The 26,617-nt window shown below is 42.7% G+C and overlaps 1 protein-coding gene and 1 long non-coding RNA gene across 2 annotated transcripts in view; both read left to right on the forward strand.

The window, feature by feature from the left end:
• LOC119909370 (NLR family CARD domain-containing protein 3-like) overlaps nt 1-26,617 on the forward strand; it is a 140,854-nt gene that overhangs the window by 20,304 nt on the left and 93,933 nt on the right. The gene's annotated exons all lie outside the window — the stretch shown is intronic.
• On the forward strand, nt 299-24,897 carry LOC119909471. Its single transcript, XR_005445458.1, has 3 exons — nt 299-1,478; nt 10,923-11,060; nt 22,925-24,897. It is a non-coding gene; the product is annotated as an uncharacterized LOC119909471 (long non-coding RNA).

The following is a 26,617-nucleotide window of genomic DNA, read 5'->3' on the forward strand; positions in this document are numbered from 1 at the left end:
TTTAATGTACATGAGAAGCCGGATGAGGGGCAGAGGGGGTCTCAGTCCTTTTGAAGTCCTATTTGGCAGACCATTGAACACGGGGATTGGGCCAGTAAAAAGACAACTCCCTGATACCAGCCAATGTGAGGATGAAATGTTGAGATATTGTGCTAATTTGTCCTCTGTGCTTTCTGAAATTCATATGCAGGTCAAAAACACCATCCCGAAGGCCGCAGAGAAGAAACTGCACGATCTGGAGCCAGGGGACTGGATTGTGGGAAAGGACTTCAGGAGAAAGGGCTCGCAGGTGGACCGGCCATTTCAGATACTGCTAACAACAGAAACAGCAGTAAAAGTGGCTGAAAGAGCAACTTGGATTCACGCCACCCACTGCAAACGAGTGCCAAAGCAACCAAAAGGCCTCAAACCAGGCGAAGATGGAGATCAGTGATTGAGCTGAGCTTTCCCCTGCCTTGTGTTCCTAGGGAGGGAGGGGAGTGGAGGTCTCTGAGACCACCTAGAACCACTAATCTCCCAAACACTCACCGCGGGCACACTGAAACCAACAGATGGCTCTGGAGAGGTGACGGACCGAGACAAAACGGAGGCGTTGTTCTGCTCACTGTCATCATTTCCAAACATGAAAACAACAAACTTGGCCTGACTGAGGGAAAGTTCCAGGCCCGAAGAGGAGGAGATGCACGTCCTCCCTGTCAGCCCGGCTGGGCTGAAAGACAATGCATGGTATGCAACCACGATGACCACTTCAAGAAAAGTAACCAATCAGAGCTGTTATGCGTGTGCACAGCTCCCTCATGGAGTGGGGAACTCCATACCAGTGAAACCCAGACCAATAAATGTTTCAGAGACACTAGGAGCCCTGTTAACCTTCACTCAAGGGTTTCCCAGGGTGGGCCGAGAAGTTAAGGATATGACCAAGACGCTTAATTGTGTAACATCAGCATGGTCAACTTTAGGGTTAGGTTCTGGAACACGTCTCAGATAACCACCAGATGTACCTTGGACATGGGTGTCTTTCTATAGATCCAGATTGAGTGTCCCCTAGGGAACACTGAAAGACACCATGTTTCTTTGATGAGATAGGACTCCGACCCTGAGACTAAGATAAAAGCTGCATGACCTGTTACGCTGCAGCTCACTCGGATGATACTCTCGGATGTGTATGTGTCCCCTTGAATTCCTTCTGCAGAAGACTTGAATAAAATTCACCGAAAGACAAGTGTTTGCTTTTTCCCACCACACCGTCTACATTAAATCGACTGAAAATGCACATCTAGTGGCCGTTCATGTATACTGGGCATCCACGTGCCAGTGTAAACTTGAAGCAGATGGCGATTTGGCGAAAGAATAAAGTACTACAGACGAAGAACCGCAACAGGATTTTATTTTGCATGGGCCTGAATGCAACACGGGAGTTAAAAGCAGCGGTGGTGGCGGAAAACAGACTGGGAGTTGTCGCAAAGTAAACATGCACAGTAAGTGTAAATTTTAATTAAAATACCAAAACTAAAATGCAAAATAGAGCCCCATTCTGTTACCAGAACAGAGACCCGAGTTGACATGAAAACCATGTGTAGGAGCCATTTCAATGTTTATGTCCAGGTTTGGCCATTAGGTGGCACTAGGGTTATGGCATAGTGATTGGGGCTTATCTACTTAGGCTAGCTGTAATCAAGGACAGGTGTTGCTAGAGGGAAAAGGGCAAACTAGTTTTTGACCGCCACGCCACGCGAAGGAGGCTGTGGTTGAATGCATGTTAAGTGACTGTTGGTGAAGATGGAATATTGTTCTGTTATGGAAAAGGAAATCCTTGTGTAAATCCAATAAACATCTCACACAATAGAGAAGAAAAGATAACTTTAAGCTTTCTTGTATCATTGCTCAATCAAGCCAAAGCGACCACGGTAAGCGCGTCAACTATAGCCCACTTTAACCCTCTGCATAACCCTCGGCTGTTTTAAGCTTAGCGGTTACACAAAGTCAAAAACTACCTTTTATGAAGCGGGAAGATCGTCGCGTGTGGAGTTAGATGTTCACCGTTAAAGACATGCGGAGTGGCCACTGGAAAGGGGACATCTGAAAGCTACTCATCGAGTCATCGTGTATCTGCCCGGCTGTGTTACACATCGGAACCCGGCGAGAGGACAGGCTGAAACGGAGTCAGCGGGGACATTACCCGCTTAGCCCAGCATCGGTGATATGACGCGGCGGTGCTCAGCCAGCCCGGAACCAATCTACTCAACTGTTTGAGGACAACTATAAACTTCTTTCATCATTCACCAATGTGAGGACATCGTGAGACGGTTCTTCATCTACAAGGCGCCCCACGTGAGGTATGTTGTAAGTAATTGAATGGCCATTCATAAGTTGTGTGCACACTAACATACTTACCCGGGCGTAAAAATTCCAATGCATTGGTGAAGAAAGAACTGAACAGTAACTTTGTAGTTGAAAACAAATTACATTGACTATTGATTGTTATTGTTGTGACGTTCAAGTGCGCTATGAGTTTACTTGAAAAAGACGCGTCAGCTGCTGAGGCTGTTGCGCAGTCAGCTGAATGTAACAGTAAAGCAGATGGTTCGGGTGTGTTAAAAGAGAAAGAAAAACGTGTTGTAACATTAACTGCAAAAGCATTTGAACAAAAGCTGGAAAGACTGCAAAATGATAGGAAGGCTAAATTAAATAAGGCTTCTAAGCTAAGGGAAAAAATCAAAGAGCTTATGCAAATAGGTGATAAAGAAGGTGTACAATGTACAATGGGTGCTCTTGTTGAATTGTGCGATGATTTAAAATGTGTTCATGATTCCTTGCTGGTGATATTACCTGAGGGTGAAAGGGAAAAACATGATATTTGGTTTAAAGCAAAAATGATCTGCAATGATGAAATTCTGTCTGAGGTAAACCACTGGTTAAATGCTATTCAATTAAAAAAAGGTAACAAAGGTGATGAATGTGGGGATGAAAAAGGTTCTCAAAAGGGTAAAAGGGATGAGCAGGATAATGATGATATCAGGCCAGAGGAAAGTGTCTCAAATGTTCCTAGCAAGCAAGTAAGCAGGAGGAGTTCTCGTAGTGGAAAATCTACTAACTCTGCAAGAATAAAGGAAGAGGCAGAAAGAGCTGCACTGCTTGCTCAGGCTGCATCTTTAAAGGAACGGCATGCATTGGAGGAACAGGAGCAACAACTAAAAAGGAGAAGAGAGCAACTTGAGCTGGAAGCTATGCTAGCTGCCTCCAATGCCAAATTGGAAGTGCTGGCCTCTGCCCCTGACATCAGCACCACATCTAATGGAATGAGTTCTTACATGAGTAAAAGCAAAAGAACAGCAAGTGTTACTGAGCTCAATCCTATGGCAAAGGAATACAGGCCTGTAAACCACCACCAAGCACAGCAGGGCCAGGATTGGGCATTGCCAATTGGCAATTCACAACCTACAGCTAGGCTAACTCAGCAGGCTAGTCAACAAAGCCAGGCTGGGCTAAACCAAAGGACCGGTTCTCAAATGGACGATCATCATATTTTACCACCACAACCTTTAGGACCCCACTCATTCAATGCTCAGCCAGTAGAGGAACAGCAGCGGGGGAACATCTGTTCCATAATGGAAAGGCAAACCGAAATAACTACTGCATTGGCCCAACAGCAACGCTTCATGTTATTGCCGGCAAGAGAGATTCCCTTATTTGATGGCAATCCTCTTCAATATATTTCATTTATGCGAGCATTTGAGCAGGTAGTGGAGGATAAGGTCAGTCAAAGTGATTGTTTATATTACCTGGAACAATTCACGAGAGGACAGCCACGGGAGCTGGTACGAAGCTGTCAGCACATGGCAGCTGATCTAGGTTATGTTAAAGCAAAGGAGCTGCTTAAACAACACTTTGGCAACGAGTATAAGGTCGCCTCTGCATATATGGAAAAGGTTTTTGCGTGGCCGCCTATAAGGGCAGAAGATGTCAATGCACTGCAGGCCTACTCACTTTTTCTGCGCTCATGCTGTAATGTCATGGAGAACATACAATATATGCAGGAGTTAGACATGACAAGCAACATGAGAATAGTCATGTCTAAGCTCCCGTTCAAGCTGAGGGAGCAATGGAGGTCAGTGGCACATAACATAATGCATACATCTGACCGTAGAGCTCTGTTCAAAGATTTGGTGGAATTCATTGAGAAACATGTCCGTATTCTGTCAGACCCTTTGTTTGGTGATATTCGGGACTCAGCACCAGGAACAGGTGGTGCTAAGGTCGACAGGCTGAAATCGCAGCCAGGCTCAAGATTTAAAGGAAATAGTTTTGCCACCACCATTGCCCCTGTACATTCAGCAAGAGACTTAGGAGAGAGAAAGGCTGTCTTGCCAGAAAATGGTTCTACTATTAGATCAATTTGTGTGTGTTGTTCGCAAAGTCACTCTTTGGAGGAATGTCTACAGTTCAAAAGGAAGAAGCACCAGGATAAAATAATCTTTCTAAAGGAGAAAGAGCTTTGCTTTGGCTGTTTATGTGCTGGGCACATGAGTCGCAATTGTGGAAAGCGTGCGACCTGTGGGATTTGCGGTCAAGCACATCCTAGTGTGCTTCATGTTGACAGGAGAGACAAAGCCAATGCATACACAGAGCGATCTAAGGATCTTGTGAGACCTAACACCAAAGCATCTAAAGAAGCCTGTGGTCGTGTAGGGGTCGGAAGTGATCGCTGCCTCCTTTCCATCTTGCCAGTCCAAGTCAAATCCATCCAAGGAGGCAGAGTAATACAAACCTATGCATTTCTGGACCCCGGCAGTTCAGCCACTTTCTGTTCGGAACATCTCATGCAAAGGCTTGGGTTGTCTGGTAAACAAACACATTTTCTGTTACAAACCATGGGACAGGAAAGGGTCATGCCGGCAAATTTATTGTTTGACTTGGAGGTGTCTAGTATGGATAGTAATGTCTTCTATAAGCTACCAGAAGTCCTCACGCAGAAGAAAATGCCTGTAAGTGCAGACAGTATTGTCTCTGAAGGAGAGTTGGCAAAATGGTCATATTTGGCAAAAGTACAGATTCCCAGCTTAGAGGCTAAGGTTGACCTATTAATTGGAAGCAATGCTCCGAGGATATTGGAACCTTGGGAGGTCATAAATAGCCAGGGGGAGGACCATACACAATCAAGACGGTATTGGGGTGGGTCCTTAATGGCCCTTTGCAGTCTAATGACAGCAGTTTGGAGACAGAGGCTCCTTCAGTAGTCGTTAACAGGATTTCCGTGAGACGATTGGAAGAAATGCTACATAGCCAGTACAATCATGATTTTAACGAAAGAGCTACAGAGGACAAAGGCCCTTCAGTAGAAGACATCAAGTTCATGGAAATTATGGAAAATTCTGCAACACTGGACGATGGTCATTACAGTTTGAAGCTGCCCTTTAAAAAGAACAATGTATCTCTGCCCAACAACTTCTCTGTAGTAAAGCAAAGGTTGCTCGGGCTGAAAAGGAGGTTCCTTAATAACAAACAGTTTTATGAGGAATACAAAATGAACCTCAACAGGGTGATCAGTCTGGGCTACGCAGAGCAAGTTTCAGAACAGCAGTTGGATCACAGTAGTGGTAGGGTGTGGTATCTTCCGCACCATGGTGTATATCACCCCAAGAAGAGGAGTCTGCGGGTGGTGTTTGACTGTGGTGCGACCTTTAAGGGAACATCTTTGAATCAGCAGCTCTTGCAAGGTCCCAATTTGACCAGTACATTGCTTGGTGTCCTGCTCAGGTTTAGGCTGGAACCTGTAGCAGTTATGGGCGACATACAGGCAATGTTCCATCAGGTCAGAGTTGCAAAGGAGGATAGAGACTTCCTGCGCTTTGTATGGTGGCCTGAGGGAGATCTCAGCAAGGAAGTAGCTGAGTTTCGTATGACTGTCCATCTGTTCGGTGCTGTGTCCTCCCCGAGTTGTGCTAGCTTTGCTCTGAGAAAAACAGCAGCTGATAATCAATCTGAATTTCCAGCTGAAGTTCTGCAAACAGTAAAGGAGAACTTTTATGTGGATGATTGTCTGAAGAGCATGCCCTCTGAAGAAGAAGCTGCCTTTATGGTCAAAAATTTAATTACTCTCTGTCAGGCAGGAGGATTTACTCTGATGAAATGGATTAGTAACAGTCGCACCACACTGCAGACTATTCCAGAGGAATACAGAGCTAAAGATCTGACTGAACTGAATCTGGATAGAGACCAACTTCCTCTTGAGAGAGCTCTTGGCTTGCAATGGTGCATTGAGAGTGATTCATTCAAGTTCAAAATGGAGATCCAGCAGAGGCCAGTCACCAGGAGAGGAATGTTGTCAGTGGCTAGTTCGGTGTACGATCCTCTTGGCTTTGTCGCACCTGTGGTGTTGCCTGCCAAAATCATGCTACAAGAACTTTGCAGAAGAAATTATGGATGGGATGAGACTGTACCACAAGACATCTTGCAACGGTGGTTCAGGTGGTTGGAGGAATTGGATATGCTGTCTGAATTTAAGGTTGATCGGTGCATTAAGCCCCAGGGCTTTGGACAATCAAGACATGCTCAGCTGCATCACTTTGCAGATGCTAGTGAAACAGGATATGGTGCAGTCACATATCTCAGGATGTTGAATGATGGAAATGACATTCATGTTGCATTCCTGATGGGCAAAGCCAGGGTTACACCTTTAAAGACTGTTACTATTCCTCGACTGGAGCTGACTGCTGCTGTGCTTGCCATTCGTGTTGATCTGATGTTGAAGGCTGAGCTGAGATTGCAGTTGCAGCAGTCCATTTTTTGGACCGACAGCACTTCTGTGTTGAAGTATATAAAAAACGAGGATAAACGTTTTCATACGTTTGTGGCCAACAGGGTTTCGACTATAAGAGGAGCCACTAAAACTTCACAATGGCGATACATCAGCTCCAAGGAAAATCCAGCGGATGAGGCATCCAGAGGAGTGAGGGTTGGAGACTTTATTCATGGCCGGAGGTGGATAGAGGGTCCAAGTTTTTTGAGTGAACCAGAAGCTAACTGGACAACAAATGTTGTAGAAACTATCATAGAACCCGATGATCAGGAGGTCAAGAAGGAAGTCACAGTGAATGTTGTGTCTGTGGATGGCTCACATGATGCCACAAACCGGTTACTGACTTACTTCTCAAATTGGAGTAAGCTCAAGGTGGCAGTAGCCTGGTTACTTAAATGGAAAGCCATTCTGTTGGAAAAATGTCGCAGGAGGAGGGAGGAGAAAGCTGATGGTAAGCAGAGCACTGACAATAATATGCCACGGAGGAGGCAAGGGTTAAAGGACAAGCCTGGAGGGCAAATTTTGTCCATAGATGACCTTTTGGGAGCCGAGCTAGCTATAATTCGATACTGTCAGCAACAGCGATTTGGAGAGGAAATTGCCATGTTGTCAGCTGGGAAATCTACAGTGAGCAGACGTAGTACAATCCACAGGTTGGATCTGCGCTTGGATGATCGGCTTCTCAGAGTTGGAGGGCGGCTGACTAAAAGTTCCTTGCCAGAGTCGATTAAACATCCGCTAATCCTCTCCAAGGATCAAAATGTGGCCACTCTCATCCTCAGGCACATTCATCAGCAGCAGGGCCATAGTGGGCGGAATCACACGCTATCAACACTGCAGAAGAAGTATTGGGTCACTAGAGCCAACTCCGCTGTAAGAAAGGTAATTGCAGAATGTTTCTGTTGCAAGAAATATAATGGAAAGATGCAGGAGCAAAAGATGGCTGATTTGCCAGAGGAAAGGATTCTTCCTGACAAACCACCATTTACCAACGTTGGCATTGATTATTTTGGCCCAATTACAGTGAGGAAAGGACGTGGTACAGACAAGCGCTATGGTGTGATACTAACCTGCTTGGCAAGCAGAGCAATCCATCTCGAAGTGGCTGTCTCTTTGAACACTGACGCATGCATCAATGCTGTGCGACGTTTCATCTGTAGAAGAGGTCAAGTTTCTCATATCATATCTGATAATGGAACCAACTTCATAGGAGCAGAGCGAGAACTAAGAGAGGCTCTCGCAGCTTTAGATCATGGAAAAATTCAGGGAGTACTGCGGCAAAGGGGAGTTAAGTGGAGCTTTAATCCTCCTGCAGGTTCACATCATGGTGGGGTTTGGGAGCGTGTTATCCGCATGGTGAGAAGGATTCTAAGTTCAGTTCTTCAACAGCAGACCCTGAACGATGATGGGCTTCATACAGTTATGTGTGAAGCTGAAGCCATCCTGAACGATCGGCCTATCACCAAACTCTCAGATGATCCAAATGATTTGGAGCCACTTACTCCCAACCACATTCTTCTGATGAAAGGAAATCCATCATTGCCGCCAGGATTGTTTGAACCACATGACTTGTATTTAAAACGGAGATGGAAGCAAGTCCAGTATATTGCTGAACTTTTTTGGAAACGTTGGGTACGGGAATATCTACCTTTGCTGCAAGAGAGGCAAAAATGGAATGAAACCAGGAGAAACCTAAAGCCTGGAGATATTGTCGTTATAATGGATCCTACTGCCCCACGAGGCTCTTGGCCACTAGGAAGAGTGTTGGAAGCTTTCCGGGATCAAAAGGGATTTGTGCGTTCAGTGAGTCTGCAAACAAAGTCAAGTGTCATTCAACGTCCTGTTACAAAGCTCTGCCTTTTGATTGAGGCTGCAGGTTAAATGGGCAATTTTCAGTGTTAATGTGTGTGAACTCATTGTAACAAATGTTGGATAATATGTTACGTTAGGTTGGTACTGGATCCTTAATTTGGTTTGTTTTGAATTGTAATGTTTGTTAACCATTCCAATTGGGGGCCGGTGTTGTAGGAGCCATTTCAATGTTTATGTCCAGGTTTGGCCATTAGGTGGCACTAGGGTTATGGCATAGTGATTGGGGCTTATCTACTTAGGCTAGCTGTAATCAAGGACAGGTGTTGCTAGAGGGAAAAGGGCAAACTAGTTTTTGACCGCCACGCCACGCGAAGGAGGCTGTGGTTGAATGCATGTTAAGTGACTGTTGGTGAAGATGGAATATTGTTCTGTTATGGAAAAGGAAATCCTTGTGTAAATCCAATAAACATCTCACACAACAGAGAAGAAAAGATAACTTTAAGCTTTGTTGTATCATTGCTCAATCAAGCCAAAGCGACCACGGTAAGCGCGTCAACTATAGCCCACTTTAACCCTCTGCATAACCCTAGGCTGTTTTAAGCTTAGCGGTTACACCATGTAACGACTGACTTTCACCTCCTTTTATAGTTCTGTTTCTTGGAATCACATCATCTCTTGGCTCTCTTTCCTACTGCACCTGGATCTGGGAAAGTCCAAGATTTTCACGTGCATCAGCATTTGGTGAGAAAGTCCCTGACTGTGCTGCTCCTCCTCTCTGTGTCCTTTGCATGCCCTCCGCTTGATCATACTTTTTCATCCATAACCTGACTCTTGTGGAATAAACTGGTGTTGTTTGTGCTCTGTGCTAGAAAAAGGACATTCTTACTGTGATGGACTATATTGATGTATGTTTTGTAATACAATTTTCACAAAATCTGCTTCAGACTAGCTAGAGAGAGTACAGATGCAGGTCATATAATTAGAATATCATCAAAAAGTTGATTTATTTTAGTAATTCCATTCAAAAGGTACTTTTTGATGATATTCTAATTATATGACCAGCACCTGTAGATTAAGTGTACTTCTCTGTTTATTCTCTTTTCTAAATAATTTTAACTCAATTATTTGCTCAACCCCTCAGACTTTTTTTATTTTCCATTTAACTCTTTTAACCCTGATTGTACACTGCACTGTAACTTTTATTATTTTTTAATGTGTATTATTTCAATTTCCCTATGTTGCTTTTAAGCTTTTTTTATATTTCCCTGTTGCTTTTATGTTTTATGTAAAGCACTTTGAATGACCTTGTTGTTGAAATGTGCTATACAAATAAACCTGCCTTGCCTTCTACATTTTCCTTTGCAAGTGTTTTTGATGCTGTATTGCTATCCCACTGTGCTTGCTCACTCATACACACGTGCAACTGTTGAGCCTGGGCAGTTAGATACAGAAAGGAGCACACACACCCAGAACTATAGAGTTTTAACACTGTGATCCTAACTTTACACTTTAAAATAACACTTTAAATGATGACAATGGAGACCACCATTGCTCTACTAATTAATGATAACAATTTAGGCTATAATGCTCTAAAATAATTCACAACACTCCCTCCTCTGAGGCTGTAAAGCCTCACACTTTACACACCAACACTGTGACCACTGAAAGTGGGCGACCTATTGTATTTGGCATCTGAAACCTATTTCTCAGACTTGCAGACCTTCAAGAAAATACCCAAATTATTGTTTACACGTTGTGAAATAATCAATCATGCGGTGGGCTGTTTCTGTTGCTAACACATTTGAGCAAGTTATAATGACAAGGATTTCCATTACTCCTCTCTCCTCCTCATTATCCTTTAAATGAGCTTATTAAACTGTTAAACTACCTATACGTGCTATATTATAGTGAGATGTACCTTGTAAATCGATTACACTCATGAAACAAATAATTTTATGCAGTGAGCTGTTCTTTCGTTATATACTTTAGCAAGCTAACAATTATAACAACACCTAATGTGTTGAAAGGCACACATCATATATCAAAACAATCACAGGGTGCATAGTGAACTTTTTGTGTAACAATACAGTAACCAGACATAACGGTGTTTCAACAATCATTCATGTGACACTTCAGAATGGAGCAAAATGTCCGATAAACATGTATGATGTCCATATTGAAAGTTGCCTGTTGTACTGTGGAACTTACTTTGGCACTCAGGTTTCTTGGGGAACAGACTGGGTCCCAATTTGAGGGCACTCAGTCGTTTGTAGTTACAATTGGCAATTGATGTGTGCATTGTGTTCTGCAGATGTGCGAGCCAATAAATTGTGGAAAAGAAGTGATCTCAAGAGTCATCCTTCACACACCCGACCAAACCCGTTACATATGCAACCATCTGTCTAACACGCTGTGAGGAAAACTAGATCTGCTTCAGTTTGCCTATAAGGTAAAACATGGTGTAGAGGATGTATGTCTCACACTTTTAGACACTGTCACTAAACAACACACCAGAATTTTATTCATGGACTTTTCTTATGCTTTTAATACTGTAAACACAAACAACCTACTGCACTGCCTCTTTGACCTCCAGGTCCACCCGACACTGATTTTATGGATAAAGAGTTTTTTACAAGACAGACCACAACAGGTGTTTTTAAATGGTTTTAACTCCAGCAAGCTGGTTTTAAACACTGGACTCCCCAGGGCTGTGTCTTATCTCCCAGTCTCTTCTCTGCTTATACTAACAGCATTTCCTGTAGCAGTGAAGGAATAACTGTTTTTAAGTACGCAGATAACACGGCCCTGGTGGATCACCTGACTGGCACTGATGCCCTATCCCAATAGTCAACAACCTTATCCAAACATTTACTGATCATTCCCTGGAGCTCAATATAACAAAAACTGTGGGAGCAGAGTGAAGACCTCTTCCCATCTCTTTCAACCTCTCAGTATCCAGGGTCAGCTGCTGGAGCAGGTTGTATCCTTCAAGTACCTGAGAACAGAGATCGACACCTGCCTGTCCTTCACACAACACGCTGACTCTGTGTTAAAAAAAGCACAACAGCGCCTCCACCTGCTGAGGAAACTAAGGACTTGTTAGCAAGGAGATTTTCACTCTGGTTTACTTGTTACTCATTGAATCCATTCTCACCTTCAACATCTCATCCTGGTACAACCTCCTCGCTGCCAAACATAAAACCAAACTGTCTCGCGTAATAAACCACTGCAGCGAGATAATCGGCTCACCACGAACCCCCTTATCTGAACTGTACAACCACTCTGTGATCAGGAAGGCTACCCTGATCACAGGGGATCCCTCTCACCCTCTCCATCACTCCATCACTCTCCATAACTCTTTCCAGTTACTGTCATTAGGCAGGCAATATAAAGTTCCACTGGCCAGGAAAAACATTTACAAGAAATCTTTCATACCGTCTGCAATAACCACTCTGAACAACAAATAATAGACATGGTACAGCTGCTGTTTTTAAATGTGCTTTAATGTATGTTTTAAATGAGCCTTGTTGACATTTACATTTAGCTGACGCTTTTATCCAAAGCGACTTACAATTGCTATACATGTCATAGGTCGCACGCCTCTGGAGCAACTAGGAGCTAAGTGTCTTGCTCAGGGACACAATGGTGGATGTTTCGCAGTGGGAATCAAACCAAGGTCTCTCACACGGCAAGCATCTTATCCATGCGCCATCACCACCCCCCCAAATTTGAAGGAGAATTTCTGTCTGTTCTATCTATCTTCATGTGTTTACAGGAATGATTGTTGTTCTTTAGCTCTGTTGTCTCTTATCAGCTTCCTGATAAGAGACCACGTTATTACCACGTTATTGGTGTGTTGGTTGCTCTGTCATCTCAGCTCCTGTATCTGAACCAGACCGTCCCCTCTCTGGCCTTGCCCCCGTCAATATGCCTTTTGTTCGCTTTCTGGACAGTCTCTGGCCCAGTGTCCCAGTCTGCCACACCAAAAAAAGCTGTCATTTCCGCCTCGTCCTCGTCCTCTGTTCTGGTTCTCGTCCCCCTTCAGCTGAGCCACCATCAGCCGGTCTGCCAGCTGTTCCCTTTGTCTGTTCTTCTTTTCTGTTTTGTCGTTGAAGAACTCCTCAGCATGAACGGCGTGCCTCTTAACAATCTCTAGACGCTGTAACGCCCATGTCACACAGTTTCTCTTCACAATGAGGATGTTGTTGCTGTTCTTGTTCTCTCGGCTGTCCCGCCGGCGGTGGTTGTGAGGCTGGTGGAGTCCAGGTTTGGTTTGACACGCTGAGATGCAGATTTGTTAAGAGGAGCTGTCCCTGCCTTTATCTTAACCAATCAGTGTCCGCTGCCCAGTCGGCTCTAAAGGGTTTCCCTTTTCTCTTTTTCTTTTCTTCTTCTGTTAACTTCCTCTCTAAAGTTTCTAACTGCCTGAGACTGAAGCTGCCTCTTCCTGGAAAGCCACATTCCTTCAACCACATGTCCAGTTGCTCAGTGCTCTGTTTGCCGTACTTGGTAATCATATAAGTGATATTAGGAGACGTCATTAGAGGTGATATCAGAGGAGTTTGTCCCTATTTGCTGGAACTTGAACCCATTTTCTTTGTTAGCTTTTGACCCAAATTCCTCAAATGTGATAATATCTTTCTGTTCTCTTCAGGTATTTAAAATTAGAACTGGTTTACTGGATGAAAACCACATTGTTCCTCTTCGATCTAAGGTTCGACTATCGGCCGAACCCTCCATTCCAGCACCTTGGAGTAGACTTTACCGGGGAGGCTGAGAAGTGTGATACCCCTGTAATTGGCACACACTCTCTGGTCCCCCATTTTGAATAGGGGAACTACCACCCCAGTCTGCCACTCCTTGGGGACTGTACCGGACTTCCACGCAATGTTAAAGTGACGTGTCATCCAAGACAGCCCCTCCACACCCAAAGCTTTAGCATTTCTGGGTGGATCTCATCAATCCCTGGGGCTTTGCCACTGTGGAGTTGTTTGACTACCTCAGTGACTTCCTCCAGGGAAATTGACGAGAAACCCCCATCAGCCTCCAGTCTCTGCCAGTGTCAGTCGGATTTAGGAGTCCCTCAAAGTGTTCCTTCCACCGCCCAACTACCTCCCCAGTTGAGGTCAACAGGGTCCCATCCTTACTGTACACAGCTTGGACGGTTCCCCGCTTCCCCCTCCTGGGATGGCGGACAGTTCTCCAGAAGCATCTTGGTGCCGACCGAAAGTCCTTCTCCATGTCTTCTCCGAACTTCTCCCACACCCACTGCTTAGCATCTGCCACAGCAGAGGCTGCAGCCCTTCGGGTGCCTTGCAACCGCCTCCAGAGTCCTCCGAGACAACAAATCCCGGAAGGCCTCCTTCTTCAGTCGGAAAGCTTCCCTGACCACCGGTGTCCACCACGGTGTTCGAGACACCTAAGACCTTGAGACCACAGCTTCCCACTGTGGCTTCAGCAATAGAGGCTTTGAACATTGCCCACTCATGTTCAATGTCCCCAACCTCCACAGGTGTGCCAGAAAAGCTCCGCCAGAGGTTTAAGTTGAAGATCTCATGGACAGCGGCCTCCTCCAGACATTCCCAGTTCATCCGCACTACCCGTTTGGGCTTACCGCGTCTGTCCAGAATCTTGCCCTACCCATGACCCAACTCACCACCAGATGGTGATCAGTTGACAGCTCCGGTCTCACCACTGGAACGAGGACGGGCTCATCTGGAGGACACACATGAAAACCATTTCCATTCCAAAGCATGGTTTACCTCTCACTGAGCTCCTCCCCCACCACAGAGGGGTTTTAAGAGCCTGTCCAACTTTAAAATGAGCAGCAACATTAAGATCTGTGTCTCTGTTCAGGACCCTGAAGATCCTGATGTCATGAGGAATCTCACTGCCTCACCTCTGACCTTTACAAACTCTCACTGTTTTATCTCTCTGTTCCTCATGAACATTAGCTCTTTAGCTAACTCCGCCACAGCCGGGTTCTGGTTCTAGAAAGTAAACAATAGGAGAAAAATAAATTTAAGAAGCACTTAAAAGGGGGAAAATGCCAAAAAGCTTAATATGACCTCTTTAATTCATTGTTTGTTTGTTTGTTTTTAAGGGACAGTGCACATTGATGAACAGAACGACTAAGTCCAAAATGTAAGTGAGCCAGATTTAGCCGTACAGATTCATTTAATCTGGAGTCCCTGGCAGGTTGATGGCAGAACATAAAACATCAATCACGTCATCCAGAAAACATTCAAACAAACATAAGCACATAATCCCAAGCAGAGAACCCAGGAACATGGATAAAACATAAAAACAGGAGTCACATAAACACAGACAAAAGCAGACGAGCACAAATAAGATGCCACATAGAAGACATCAGCATGTGAGCACAGACATTTGTAAAAACAATGACAGAAGCACTAATGCACATTCTGACTACATATTTGTATTTGTTGTTGGTAGTAGTACAGATGCAGCTCGCTACATTACCTTTGTTGCAGATTGTTTTACACAAGATTCAATTAGAAGAAAATGTTACTGGTTTTTACATTTATTTTCTTTCTGTTGTATTTTTCTTCTTTCCAACACCGGGAACCGGCTACTGCAAAATAAATCTGTTAACAGCTTCATACTGCGTACTACTATGAAACGCAGTATGCTATATGTAGTACATACTGCGCTCGCAGGTAGTATGTAGTAGGGCTGGGCTATAAAACAATAATGAGAATTATATAATTTTAGTGATATAGTCTACAGAGCTCCTATTTATTCACTTTACTGAGATCCAAAACAGAAAAGCAGCAACTCGTCACACTGGAGAAGCTGGAATTATTACTGACTTTTTCTTCAGCGGTCTAAACTGAAGCCACTTTTCCAAAGCTCTTCCTACAGTCTGCATCACCAACATGCATCTGGGCCAAACAGTTCATCTCAGTATCCCAATCAGGTTTATTGCCAGCTACATTTTCACATACGAGCACTTTGCCTCGGTGTGTTGGTGCTTAACAGGACACATAAACATAAGTATAGAAATATAAAGAAAGAGAAAGTCAAGAGATACAAAATGAAGTACACAAAATAATTCAACAAATAAACAGGATATTTGACAGGAATGTGCAAAAATTCACCTCCAAAACTGACTCAAAGCATCAAAACACAGATTTTTTCTCTTTTTTAAAAGTTTATCATTTATTCATAATGTTGTGAAAACTAGCAACAAGAAATGTTAACTAACAAATGAAAATGCATTCAGAAAGTCCAAACTCTTCACACAGTCAGAGAAACAGAAGTGTGTGTGGATCAAACTGTCAATCACTTTTATTGGTTTCACACATTCAATGGCCACTTTCTCCAAAATCATGAACTCTACTTTCTTTACTGCTCCATCTCCTGCAGAACTCTTTATATTATTTCACTAGCAAGGACCACACAATCAACAGGTATGATTAAATGATTTATTGATGATCGACACAGAAAGATGTACGAGGCTTACAGTTGCCGAAGAGACAATCGAAGCGTTGTGGAGAAGCTGCGATAGGGAGATCTGCCGTAGCACCCAGGCACAACAGACCTCCTTATAACCCCATGGAGAGGAAGAAGATCAGGAGGCAGGACAGAGAAAGGGGTGGGGGGGAGGGATGCAGGATAAGAGAGCGAAGGGGAGGAGTTAGGACATGTGGGTATTTATGGAAATGCTGGCGATGACGTGGTTGATGTGAGGTCCTGCTCCTGAAACTCTGCTAATTAGCACCACATCAAAACAGAATAACAGCAAACGTCCTGCATTTCTGCACCAAACAATCTGAAATCTCTAGAAGAGCTCAGCAGAATATTGACTTCAGTGCGTCTGTGTAGAGAACTGTGTGCAGTGTTTTGAACAAAGAGCTGCAGTCTGAGTGGAAAGCAGGAAATGTGCTTTCATTTGGGCAGATTTGCTTCAGAGGGTTGGAACATGAATTACAGGTGATACTGCAGCACTGAACTTTAGGAACTAGACTTTAGTTTGAACTTTTTCTTTTTCCAAAGTAAATGACGGAATGATAAAGAAACAAGTCCTGCATTTCTGTTTCATTCTTATTACATAGACTTTAGTACAGTCTGTTACAACCTGGCTCGTGTGGTCAAGGAAGATAACTGTTAATTTTGACATCAAATTCCGATTTAGTCTTAGTCTTTTGAATTACGCACCATTTAGTTTTAGTCACATTTGAAATCTTTTAGTCTTAGTCAACTAAATATCATAAGAGTTTTAGCCTTAGTCTAGTCTTCAGTCTTTTAGTCTGCAGATTTTAGTCGACTAAATCTACAGTGGAGTGGACTTAGTTGACTAAATGTTTCTCCAGAATTCCCTGTGATTGGAAGTATCCATCAGTCTGTTATGAAATGGTATTAAGGTTTGAATATGCAATACAGACACAGATTACATTTTTTATTATTTTATTTAATTCTTAATGTCAAAAACACTGCCTGTGTTTTTTTCACAAAAGATAATCTCACATAAAATAAGCATAAGGCCTGCTCTCCCTGAAAAATAAACATGCTCCCTGAAAAAGATCCCTCCCTGAATGATATGCAATGCATATGACGTTCTTTCAAGATGAAGTATAATTGAAATAGATAACCTTAACTTACTGTCTTCTACTGTCTGTGCAAAATCAAAAACATTAAGAAAAATAAAGTGCAATTCTCAAAAATAATAATAAAACTATTGGTTGTAATGCCATTGCACAAGGTATCTAAATACAGAAACTTCACTACTGTTTATCTTCACGTACCTCAAGAGACGTTAAATAACTGCTAGGCTTTGAACTGAACAGATTAGTGCAATTCTCTAATGTAGAATAAAAGATGTATTGGCTGTAATGCCATTGCACGCACTACCAAAGACATACTCCCTAATGTTCAAGTAAATAAAAAACCCTGCTCTCATACAGGTAAATATCACATTAAACTAAAAAACTCTGTAAGCATCATCTTCTTCTTCATCCTCTATTACTCTGTGCATTGTGTGCAAAATCAAAGAGATTTGAAAACAAAACATGTAAAAGATAATATGTATTGGTTGTAATGTCATTGCACACAAAATGAAATAATCTTCTGTTAATAATTAAAAGAAGTATCAAGTATCAGTGAATAACATGCTAAGCTGTAATGCCATTATTGCATGGAACGAAAAAATCTCTCTGCTCTCATATTAAACAAAAAACAAAACAAATACCAGATCAGTAACTTTCAAGCTGTGCATATATACTTCAGGAAATGCTGTAAATAGCAGTGAATACAACAGTTCTATTTGTTTCCGTTCATTTTAAGGAAAGCACTTCGCTCCAATGTAACTCTTCCTCTGTTGCGCCGTCCTCTTGTGAGGTCACCTGTGATGCTGAATACCCTCTCTGCAAAAGCTTGAGAAGCTGGCATAGCCAACAAGTCTAACGCGAAAGGTTTTAAACTGTGATAAAAACTGTCACTCTTATCCAGCCAGAAGTCTGTTCCTGTGTCCACAGTTATGGGATGTGAAAGTTCTTCCTTGTACTTGATGATCTGCTGCCTGATGCTGGTTGTGGAGGTTTTCTGTTTAGGCCTTGTGGTGCGGCATTTTGAGAGGAACCTAAACACCGGCTGCTTTGAGGATGGCGCTGCTTCTGGTTCCTCAATAACCTCTTCTTCTGCATCATCTTCAGACTGGTCCTCCTGTCTTGTGTGTGGGAAAGTGCATTTGACCACATAGTCTTCTGCCTGTTTCAGCAGTTCCTGGATATTTCCATCAGCCACATCAACATTAACAAGGATTTCACAGACAGTTGGGTTGACAAAGCAGGCAGCTGCTGCAAGTGCTGAGAACTTTTCATCGGCTGAATCCCAGAGAGGCAAGCAAAACGCTGGTTCAGATTTGATCTCATTTTCTCTGCAAGAGTGGCAAGAGGTCTCTGTACCGAGTGTTCTCTGCAAAGTCAGTTAGGCGGCTCAGCAGATCAAAGAGGGCAGGAACCACTAGGACATAGATGCAGTGTCACTCTGGAGGGTTTTAGTGTGTTCCGCAAAAGGCAGCAGTAAGTCATGCAATGATGAAAGCTTTTGCCACTCACTAGTAAGCAAACTGTCCCATCCCATGTCATTTGTGATTTGACAGACTGCATCTTTGACTGTGAGGAGTCGTGCGACCATGTTGAATGTGCTTGACCAGCGTGTGGGGCAGTCATTTACAACAATAACACCACAGTGGTCCGATAACCTCTGTGTTGCAACTGAGGACTTGCGAAAGAGCTTCGCCACAGACCTTGCTTTATCGAGGACTCTTTTGAAAGTTGTCTCTTTCTGCAACATGTGGACCACAAGTTGTACGGTATGCACCACGCACGGTGTTCGGGCCATTTCCATGTCGACATGATGGTACCTACTAACAAGAAGAAAAGACAACCATAGAAGTCTAAACCTAATAAATTGGCTGGTGTGTGTCTGTACATACGTGTGGCAGGGGGAAAACCATTCATGTGATAATTGACTGTGATGTAAAAGAATAAACTAAACATGGCTCACCTCTGGTCATCTATTTCAGAGTCACTTTCCATCGTGGACCCAGGGGAGTCATCCTCAGAGCTGGTTTCTTCTGCTGTGGTGTTTTTAAAGGCTGCCACCATGTTACTCCCATTGTCCGTTCTTACCGTCAGGATCTTCTCCTTTAGAATGCCCCACTCTTGCATACATTTGTCCACACATGCCTTAATAGACTGTGCAGTGTGTGGGTGAGCTACTTGTTCAAGGGCCAACAATATGTGTACAGGTTTACTTTGTTCAACACAAAAGTAGCATGCGCTTATAGCAAGGAAGGAGGCTGTCAGTCCTTTTTTTGTCCACAAGTCGAGGCCAATGGAAACTCTTCTGGCAGCAGCCAGTCTATCTTTGAATTTTTGTCTTTCATGTTCATACTGTGTTTCAATCAAATAGCTCATTTTAGTTTTCTTTGGAACTGTTAGTCTCCTATCTACTATTCCATCATTAGCACAAAGTCCTCGTCTTCAATTGTTGTGAGTTAAACCTGTGCTTCCAATCCATCTAGCTATGGCCTGCTCCTTGGTCTGTTGTTCCTTCCATTCAGTTTTGTACTTTGAAGAACTTAGGAAAGCTGTAGAGATGGCCTGCTGCTGGGTTGCACTAGCAGCACTAGCTTTATTTCCACTTGGCATTCGGTCATCTTTGTCATCAGATGTCTTCTGTATCTGTGAGGGTGAATAAAGGGGAAATCAAGTTGTGGGGTTTTTTTTGCCCAATCTCCTCAGATCTCTCCCTCTCTCTCTGTCTCTCACTCACACACCCTTCGTTCAGTCATATAACGCCACAACATCTAACGTTACTATAATACACATTTTACACATTTGATTCAATTTGAGGACATTTAATATTTATGCTCATATTAATTCAGTGAGACAATCGTCTAATCAATATAGCTCAAGGTGGTTTCCTTTAGCTTCTATTTTATTCCAAGTTTAGCGGTAACACTGTGCTTTATCTGATAAAATAGCTTAGCATGTATGCTTACTTTCACATTTATTTCCGGATGAGTCGTCTGTAAATGTCGCTTCAAGTTGGTGGTGTCTTTGCTCCACACGGTTTACAGGCGGTCTTGTTGTCCTTGTGGTCACATGTGAAGTGTGACTAGATGTCAATTCTTCGCTTTCGTCCAAGACCTAGCTCTGACATTTCTGTAGTTCATGAGACATGTCATTGCCCTCGGACCGGGTGCACTCCAAAATGTTAGCGTGCTGCTAACAAAGTCAGCCAAAGCTGTGTAACTAAGACTGTGCAACTAAACACAATGGCATATAATGTAAACAACCTAACTGTTGTGAAAACGTCCTCGAAACTGTGCAAAGTTCTGCAAACTCGTCTTTCTTCTCCTCCTGCGTAACTGCTGCTGCGTTTCTTTAGCTGTTGCGCCTGCATTTGCCGCGGCTTCTAGATCAACCCTCAAAGATTCGCTCTGATTGGATTTCTTCCAAACTTGTCCCACAAAAAGAGTAGTGATGATTGAATCTCTTCTCCATTCGTCCCTCCCTAATATTTTTGTCAAATTTTTATTCGTTGACTAAAGTGTCACTTATATTTCGTCACAGTCATCATATCTGACTTTTTATTTAGTTTTTATTTAGTTTTCGTCCATGAAAAAGGTTCGTTGACGAATATTTTTCGTCATAGTCTTAAGAAGATAACATAAACCAGATTGATTTGGTAAGGAAAAGTTATTTGTGGGGTAGAGGTGACACGCAGTGAACTGTAACAGAAAAAGAGCTGATTGGATGATGCTTAAACCAACGAAAACAATATAACCAAAAAGAAAAAAAACCCAAACACAACGAGAGCAGCACCCTTAGACCTATTGAAACTAACAAAAAACAACTACACAGATGTAGCGTCATCAGTTTGGAGCTAAACCTGGGCCCCATTTTCATATACAGGTTTACATCAATTATCTCAATAATATCACATTCGTGTTTCACAATATCTTCACACACTAAGACAGATGCTGGTCCACCCCAAAGACCGCTCACCCAAAAACAAGAAAAGCAATCTAGTGTATGCGGTCCAATGCAGTGAGGAATGCACAGACCTGTATATTGGGGAGACTAAACAACCACGACACAAACGCATGGCTCAACACAGAAGGGCCAACTCCTCAGGTCAAGACTCTGCAGTCTACTTACATCTGAAGGACAGAGGACACTCGTTTGAGGACCACCAGGTGTACATTTTAGACAGAGAAGATGGATGGTTTGAAAGAGGTGTCAAGGAAGCATCTACACCAGGGTGGAGAAGCCGTCATTGAACAGGGGAGGGGGTCTACGCCACCACTTATCCCCCACTTACAATGCTGTCCTTTCATCACTTCCCAGGAAACTCAACAAACGTAACCTATTGGCCTCAGGTGAAGATACCAACGATGGTCGTTCAGTCTTGGCCACAGGTAGTCTCAACGACTGTAACGACTGTCGTCACAGCAACAAGGAACACTAACGAACCAGCGGTATCGATGACCCGGGCCAACGACCCCACTGAGGTTAAATAGCTGAGTTTCCCTGCCAGTCAGTCAGAACTGAAGAAGTCCTTTGGGTGAGGGACAAAACGTCTTCCAGTATCTTCAACTTAGTCCAGTTGCCCTTCATTTTAACCTTCGGTGGATAACTATGACCTGGATGACTGAGAATCTTCATAGACATCTTGCTAATCATTTTGGGATGAACACCCTCAGATTGGTACGGGAGTATGAAAGGACAGCCAGGAAAATTGCAGACTACAGGAACCATCTATGATTTAACCTGAGATGCCGACAACACAAACTTATTACCAACAGCCTACACTTAGGCTCCACGGTAAAAGGACACAGAGCCGGAATAATCCTGGAGAAAGCGCAACACCCGCTACTGAATGAGAGAGTTAGCCCCTGAACAAAGAAATGGACAACATACACCACAAACTAGAAACATATCTGCCCAGTACAGCACTGGGAAAGGTCATGGACTTCATCAAGAAAGCACAGCTATCTCAGCACAACAAGAGCAAAGAAAGACAGACCCAGAAATTCCAATACCTACAGTCCAGAGCGAGCAGCACCAACAGAACAGGAGAATTGTCTTGGAGGAGAAAGGACAACAACCCCACAACACTTGACAGACAACAGATGGGTGAAAAACTTGTCAAATAGGGAACTCACCCAACCAGAGAAAGACGTTCTGGCCAAAGGATTAAACTTCGCTATTATACCACAGCAACTACCTATAGTAGACCTCATCACAGCCACAGAAACAGAAAAAAAAGTTAGGAAAAACAAATTAACAGAAACAGAAGCGGAACAGCTCAGACTAAAGGTATCTGCAGCCCTTTCTAATGCGAAGGCCCCCCCTTCCAACCTCACCATCCAAGAAAGGAAGGCTGTGACATCTCTGAGCAAGGATCAAAACATCACTATCCTACCTGCTGACAAAGGAAGATGCACCGTAGTCGTTAACACAGCGGACTACCAGAACAAAATCAACACACTACTAATGGACACAAACACATATGAGACACTGAGACGAGACCCAACCAGCGGATACAAGAAAAAGGCCATAGAATGTCACCATCACCCGATAATGTGTTCTTACTGGTATTGCGCAATACCCCCCGCACTGCCCGAACATATTAAGACTTTGACGATAACAGTGAGGCTTTATCGCCCAAGCCTACCCTCAGCTCAACGGATTACTCTACAACTGTATACTACAATGTAATGTATAATCATAACAATAAAGCAACGCCTGTCTCCTTTCATTCTGCTTCTGTTCTCAGGAAATAATCTCCGTGCCAGACTTGCTGCACAGGTGTCTGCCCCCGGAGAGCTGCCCGCATGTCTGAGGGAGCATGACTACGATTGAGGGGATAAACCTGAGTGAATGCCCAGGGACAACAGATGCAAACTCTGTTGCAATTATTTGAAGTGTGTACTGTCAAATAAATAGTGATTAAATGAAAATGAAATGTACATGAAAATGTTAGTTTTATAATATTAATATATTTGTATCATTACATAAGTTAAACTGCTACGTAAAATTGTTAGCAATATTGTTTAGTTGATGAATAATAAGAAAATATTGGATATATACTTATTGACTGTTTTTGTAAGCACCCCAAACAGAATGACAATGTCAACAGGAAAAAACACCTATTATTCACCAACTATTTTAGTTGAAAAGAAACATGCCAAATTTGATGGCTGTCTCCAAATAATGTCAAAAAGAAGGCAAAAAAGAATGTATAAATAAAAAAGGTGAAAACGATTATCGAATATATTTGTAGTCCTGAAACGTTTCTACAGTTTGAATGGCTTCATAAATGTTTGCTGCAACGCTATCCTGTGTAAATTCCCTTCATGTCAAGTTATACAACAGTTATTTTAAGATATCATGCAATAATGATGGAAGTTTAAATACTGATGCCAAACATAGAATATTAATTTTCCACAGAAAAAAAAATAAAGTTGGGATATGTTGTTTAGTTTACAATTTCCAAATAGTGTTTGATAATGTATGTCCTTGCTCTTTGCATCTGTATAATACGTGTACGTGTCCACTAGTCAAAATAATTGCACATTTACTTGGTAAATCTTGTTTAAATTAGTCCCACTACATTACTGAAAGAGATATGTAGAGTTACCTTGTATTTTTCCTTGAGTTTATTCCATTTCTTCATAGCTTGTTTGGGTGTGATAGCCAGGTCAGACTTGTTCACAAAGACTCTGAAAGAAAGCAAAAAGAAGAGAGGACAACTTAAACCATTACTAATATTACTACTAACAATATTTATCATATGTATTACTGTCACTCCTCTACTCCCTGCATGCATGTACTGTCATACACTTAAGTGCAATACTGCCTCCATATAACTTTCTGCATTCATATCATAACCAAATCATAAATGTCACCTGTAATATTTATTTTGTCTGTCACTAGTATTTTGCACTAAAAAGTAACTTACACAACTTTGATTTTTAGTTTTATATTTGCTTTCTTGGCTTCATAGTATTTATTTGTTTTCTTTCATTTTGGTGCATAAAACTCTTCTGAGAGGCTGGCAAATTTGACACAACCAAACGCACCAATCGACCAATTACCCCCAGCGTTAAAACCTTTTTTATACAGCAGTCTATAGTACAAACACAGCAAAGCATAACATTACTCACTCCCATCCATGAAATGAATTCTGGGATATCTCTGCCGTCAAGTTCACAAAAGTTACCAACTGATGCATCCTCGGTAAAAAGAACACTTCCGGGTTTTTTAACCGTTCTTGCCAAAATGCAAAACTTATTGTTACTTGTATTGGGACAGTTCTTTGGCCACAAAAGATGACGTTTCACAAGAACACAAGAACACAAGTACAGAGAAGAACACAGATTGAGAAAGGCCCACTATTTAGCTGCAGTCGCTGTCAATTGCCGTCACTCAATTGGAGGAATCCAGCACCGGCCGCGCCAATCATCGAGCCCAGCCAGTGTTACATTCAGCCTCCTGGCTTCTGGTTTCTGCCACGCTGCTGTCATGGTAACCTAACGTTACACCGCGTGTCATCTAATGATTGGCTGTTTCATATTTTCTGTTTATTTAACGGCCACATATGAGCGAGAAAACAGCTGAATCTAACATTAAAGACAATCTGTGACTGTACAGTCTGTGAGTCCTTTCAGGCGTTCACTGACGCAGAAATTCATTTTATTATCATACTGCATTACACAATATTGAAATTACATTTAAACATTTAAAGTTTTAAGTAAAGTAGCCTAATTGATGTCTGTTATTGTTATTATCACAACACATCAGTGACGTGGAAATTTTATTCATTTTAATATTAGATTTGCTACTATTGTCATTATTCTAATGTGCTTCATCAGGATGATTGAATAAAATATAGATTTACTGATAAGACATGTTTTTGATATTTATTTTGGATAAATTTGTATGTTAATCGAGTAATAGGCAACTTTTCTTTCTTTAGAATAAACAAATTTAGTCGTTAGATTAATCGACTAATCAAAAAAATAATCGTTAGATTAATCAATTTGAAAAATAATCGATATGTACAGCCCTAGTTAAGTGTGAGCAGTCCAAAAACACAAAGCATGAAAGTCCAAAGTCCACAGGGGCACGAGAAACACCACAGGAAAATCCACAGCAACATCCAAGGCAACATCAAAATACATCCGCAATGAACTGGCACCGAGTGAAAGACAGACAACCACTTAAATACTCAGGTGAGTGAGAAACTAATTACACAGAGGTGAAACCACTAAGACCATAAAGGACAGGCAGGAGGTAAAACAAGACAAGAGACACTAGGCAAACTAACTACAAACTAAAACAGGAAGTAAAGCTAACTGAAACACACAAGGAACTATGTCACAAAATGAAACATAACACAGACATCAAAAGTACTAACTAACAAAAACCTACAGAACATACAGATGGTAGAACAGGACTAGAAACACTGATGACCTCATAACAAGTAAACCTGACTAAAAAAAACACAGAAACAACTACAAAACACACCCAACCAACCCAAAAACGTGACAGCTAGATGCAGTCTTTACGGGTGGTTGGAACGGACCAGCCAGCTATGGCTTCAGCCTTAGTGTCTACAGGACGGACTTGACCCTGCACCACTTGTCGGCCGAGGTAAGTAACTGTGGCCTTGCCAAAATCACACTTTGCTAAATTTAGTGTTTTGCTTGGGCCAAACGATCAAAAACCTGCTCCAGTACACTCATGTGCTCATCCCGTGTTGCTGCATGGATGATCATATCATCCAAATACGCATTACAGTTGTGCAACCCCGATAACACAGTGTCTACTAACCTCTGGAAGGTAGCCAGCGCATTGCACAGTCCGAAGGCCATTACAGTGTACTGGAGGAAGTGATCTGGTGTGACAAATGCAGCTATTTTAGAGACACGGCCCATTAAAGGTACCTGCCAGTATCCCTTCAACAGATCTACCTTGCTTACAAACTTGGCTGCCCCAAGTTATCCACACAATCCTCCATTCTAGGCAAAAGGTAGGAATCTCGAACAGTACCTTGCGAAAATCAGATATGAACCTAGGGGAACCATCAGATTTAGCCACCAGCAGGCACGAGGAGCTCCAGGGGCTGGCGCTAACTTTAGCTAATCCATTCTGCAGGAGGTGGTCTGCCTCCTTTTTCATCATTTCACCCTTCGTCTGATTAATCAGCTTAATGGGCCGAGTCTCTTTCACCTCCATGTCATGCCGCAGAACATTTGTACAAGTCGGGACATCGCTAAAAAGACAGGTATACTGACTTACCAGACTCACCACATCCTGCTGCTGCTCAGCAGTCAGGTGTTGTAACTGAGATGGCAGACCTGCTAATGCCTCAGATTTGGGGAGCCAAGCACCCTGGTATGCGCGTCTTTAAATCATCAGATGTGTCCGCTGACTCTGACCTCTCATCCCACTGTTTTTCAGATTC

Source organism: Micropterus salmoides, unplaced genomic scaffold, assembly GCF_014851395.1.
Source record: "Micropterus salmoides isolate LMB-PRFRI ecotype aquatic unplaced genomic scaffold, ASM1485139v1 Ms_hic_scaffold_18, whole genome shotgun sequence".
NCBI lineage: Eukaryota > Metazoa > Chordata > Actinopteri > Centrarchiformes > Centrarchidae > Micropterus > Micropterus salmoides.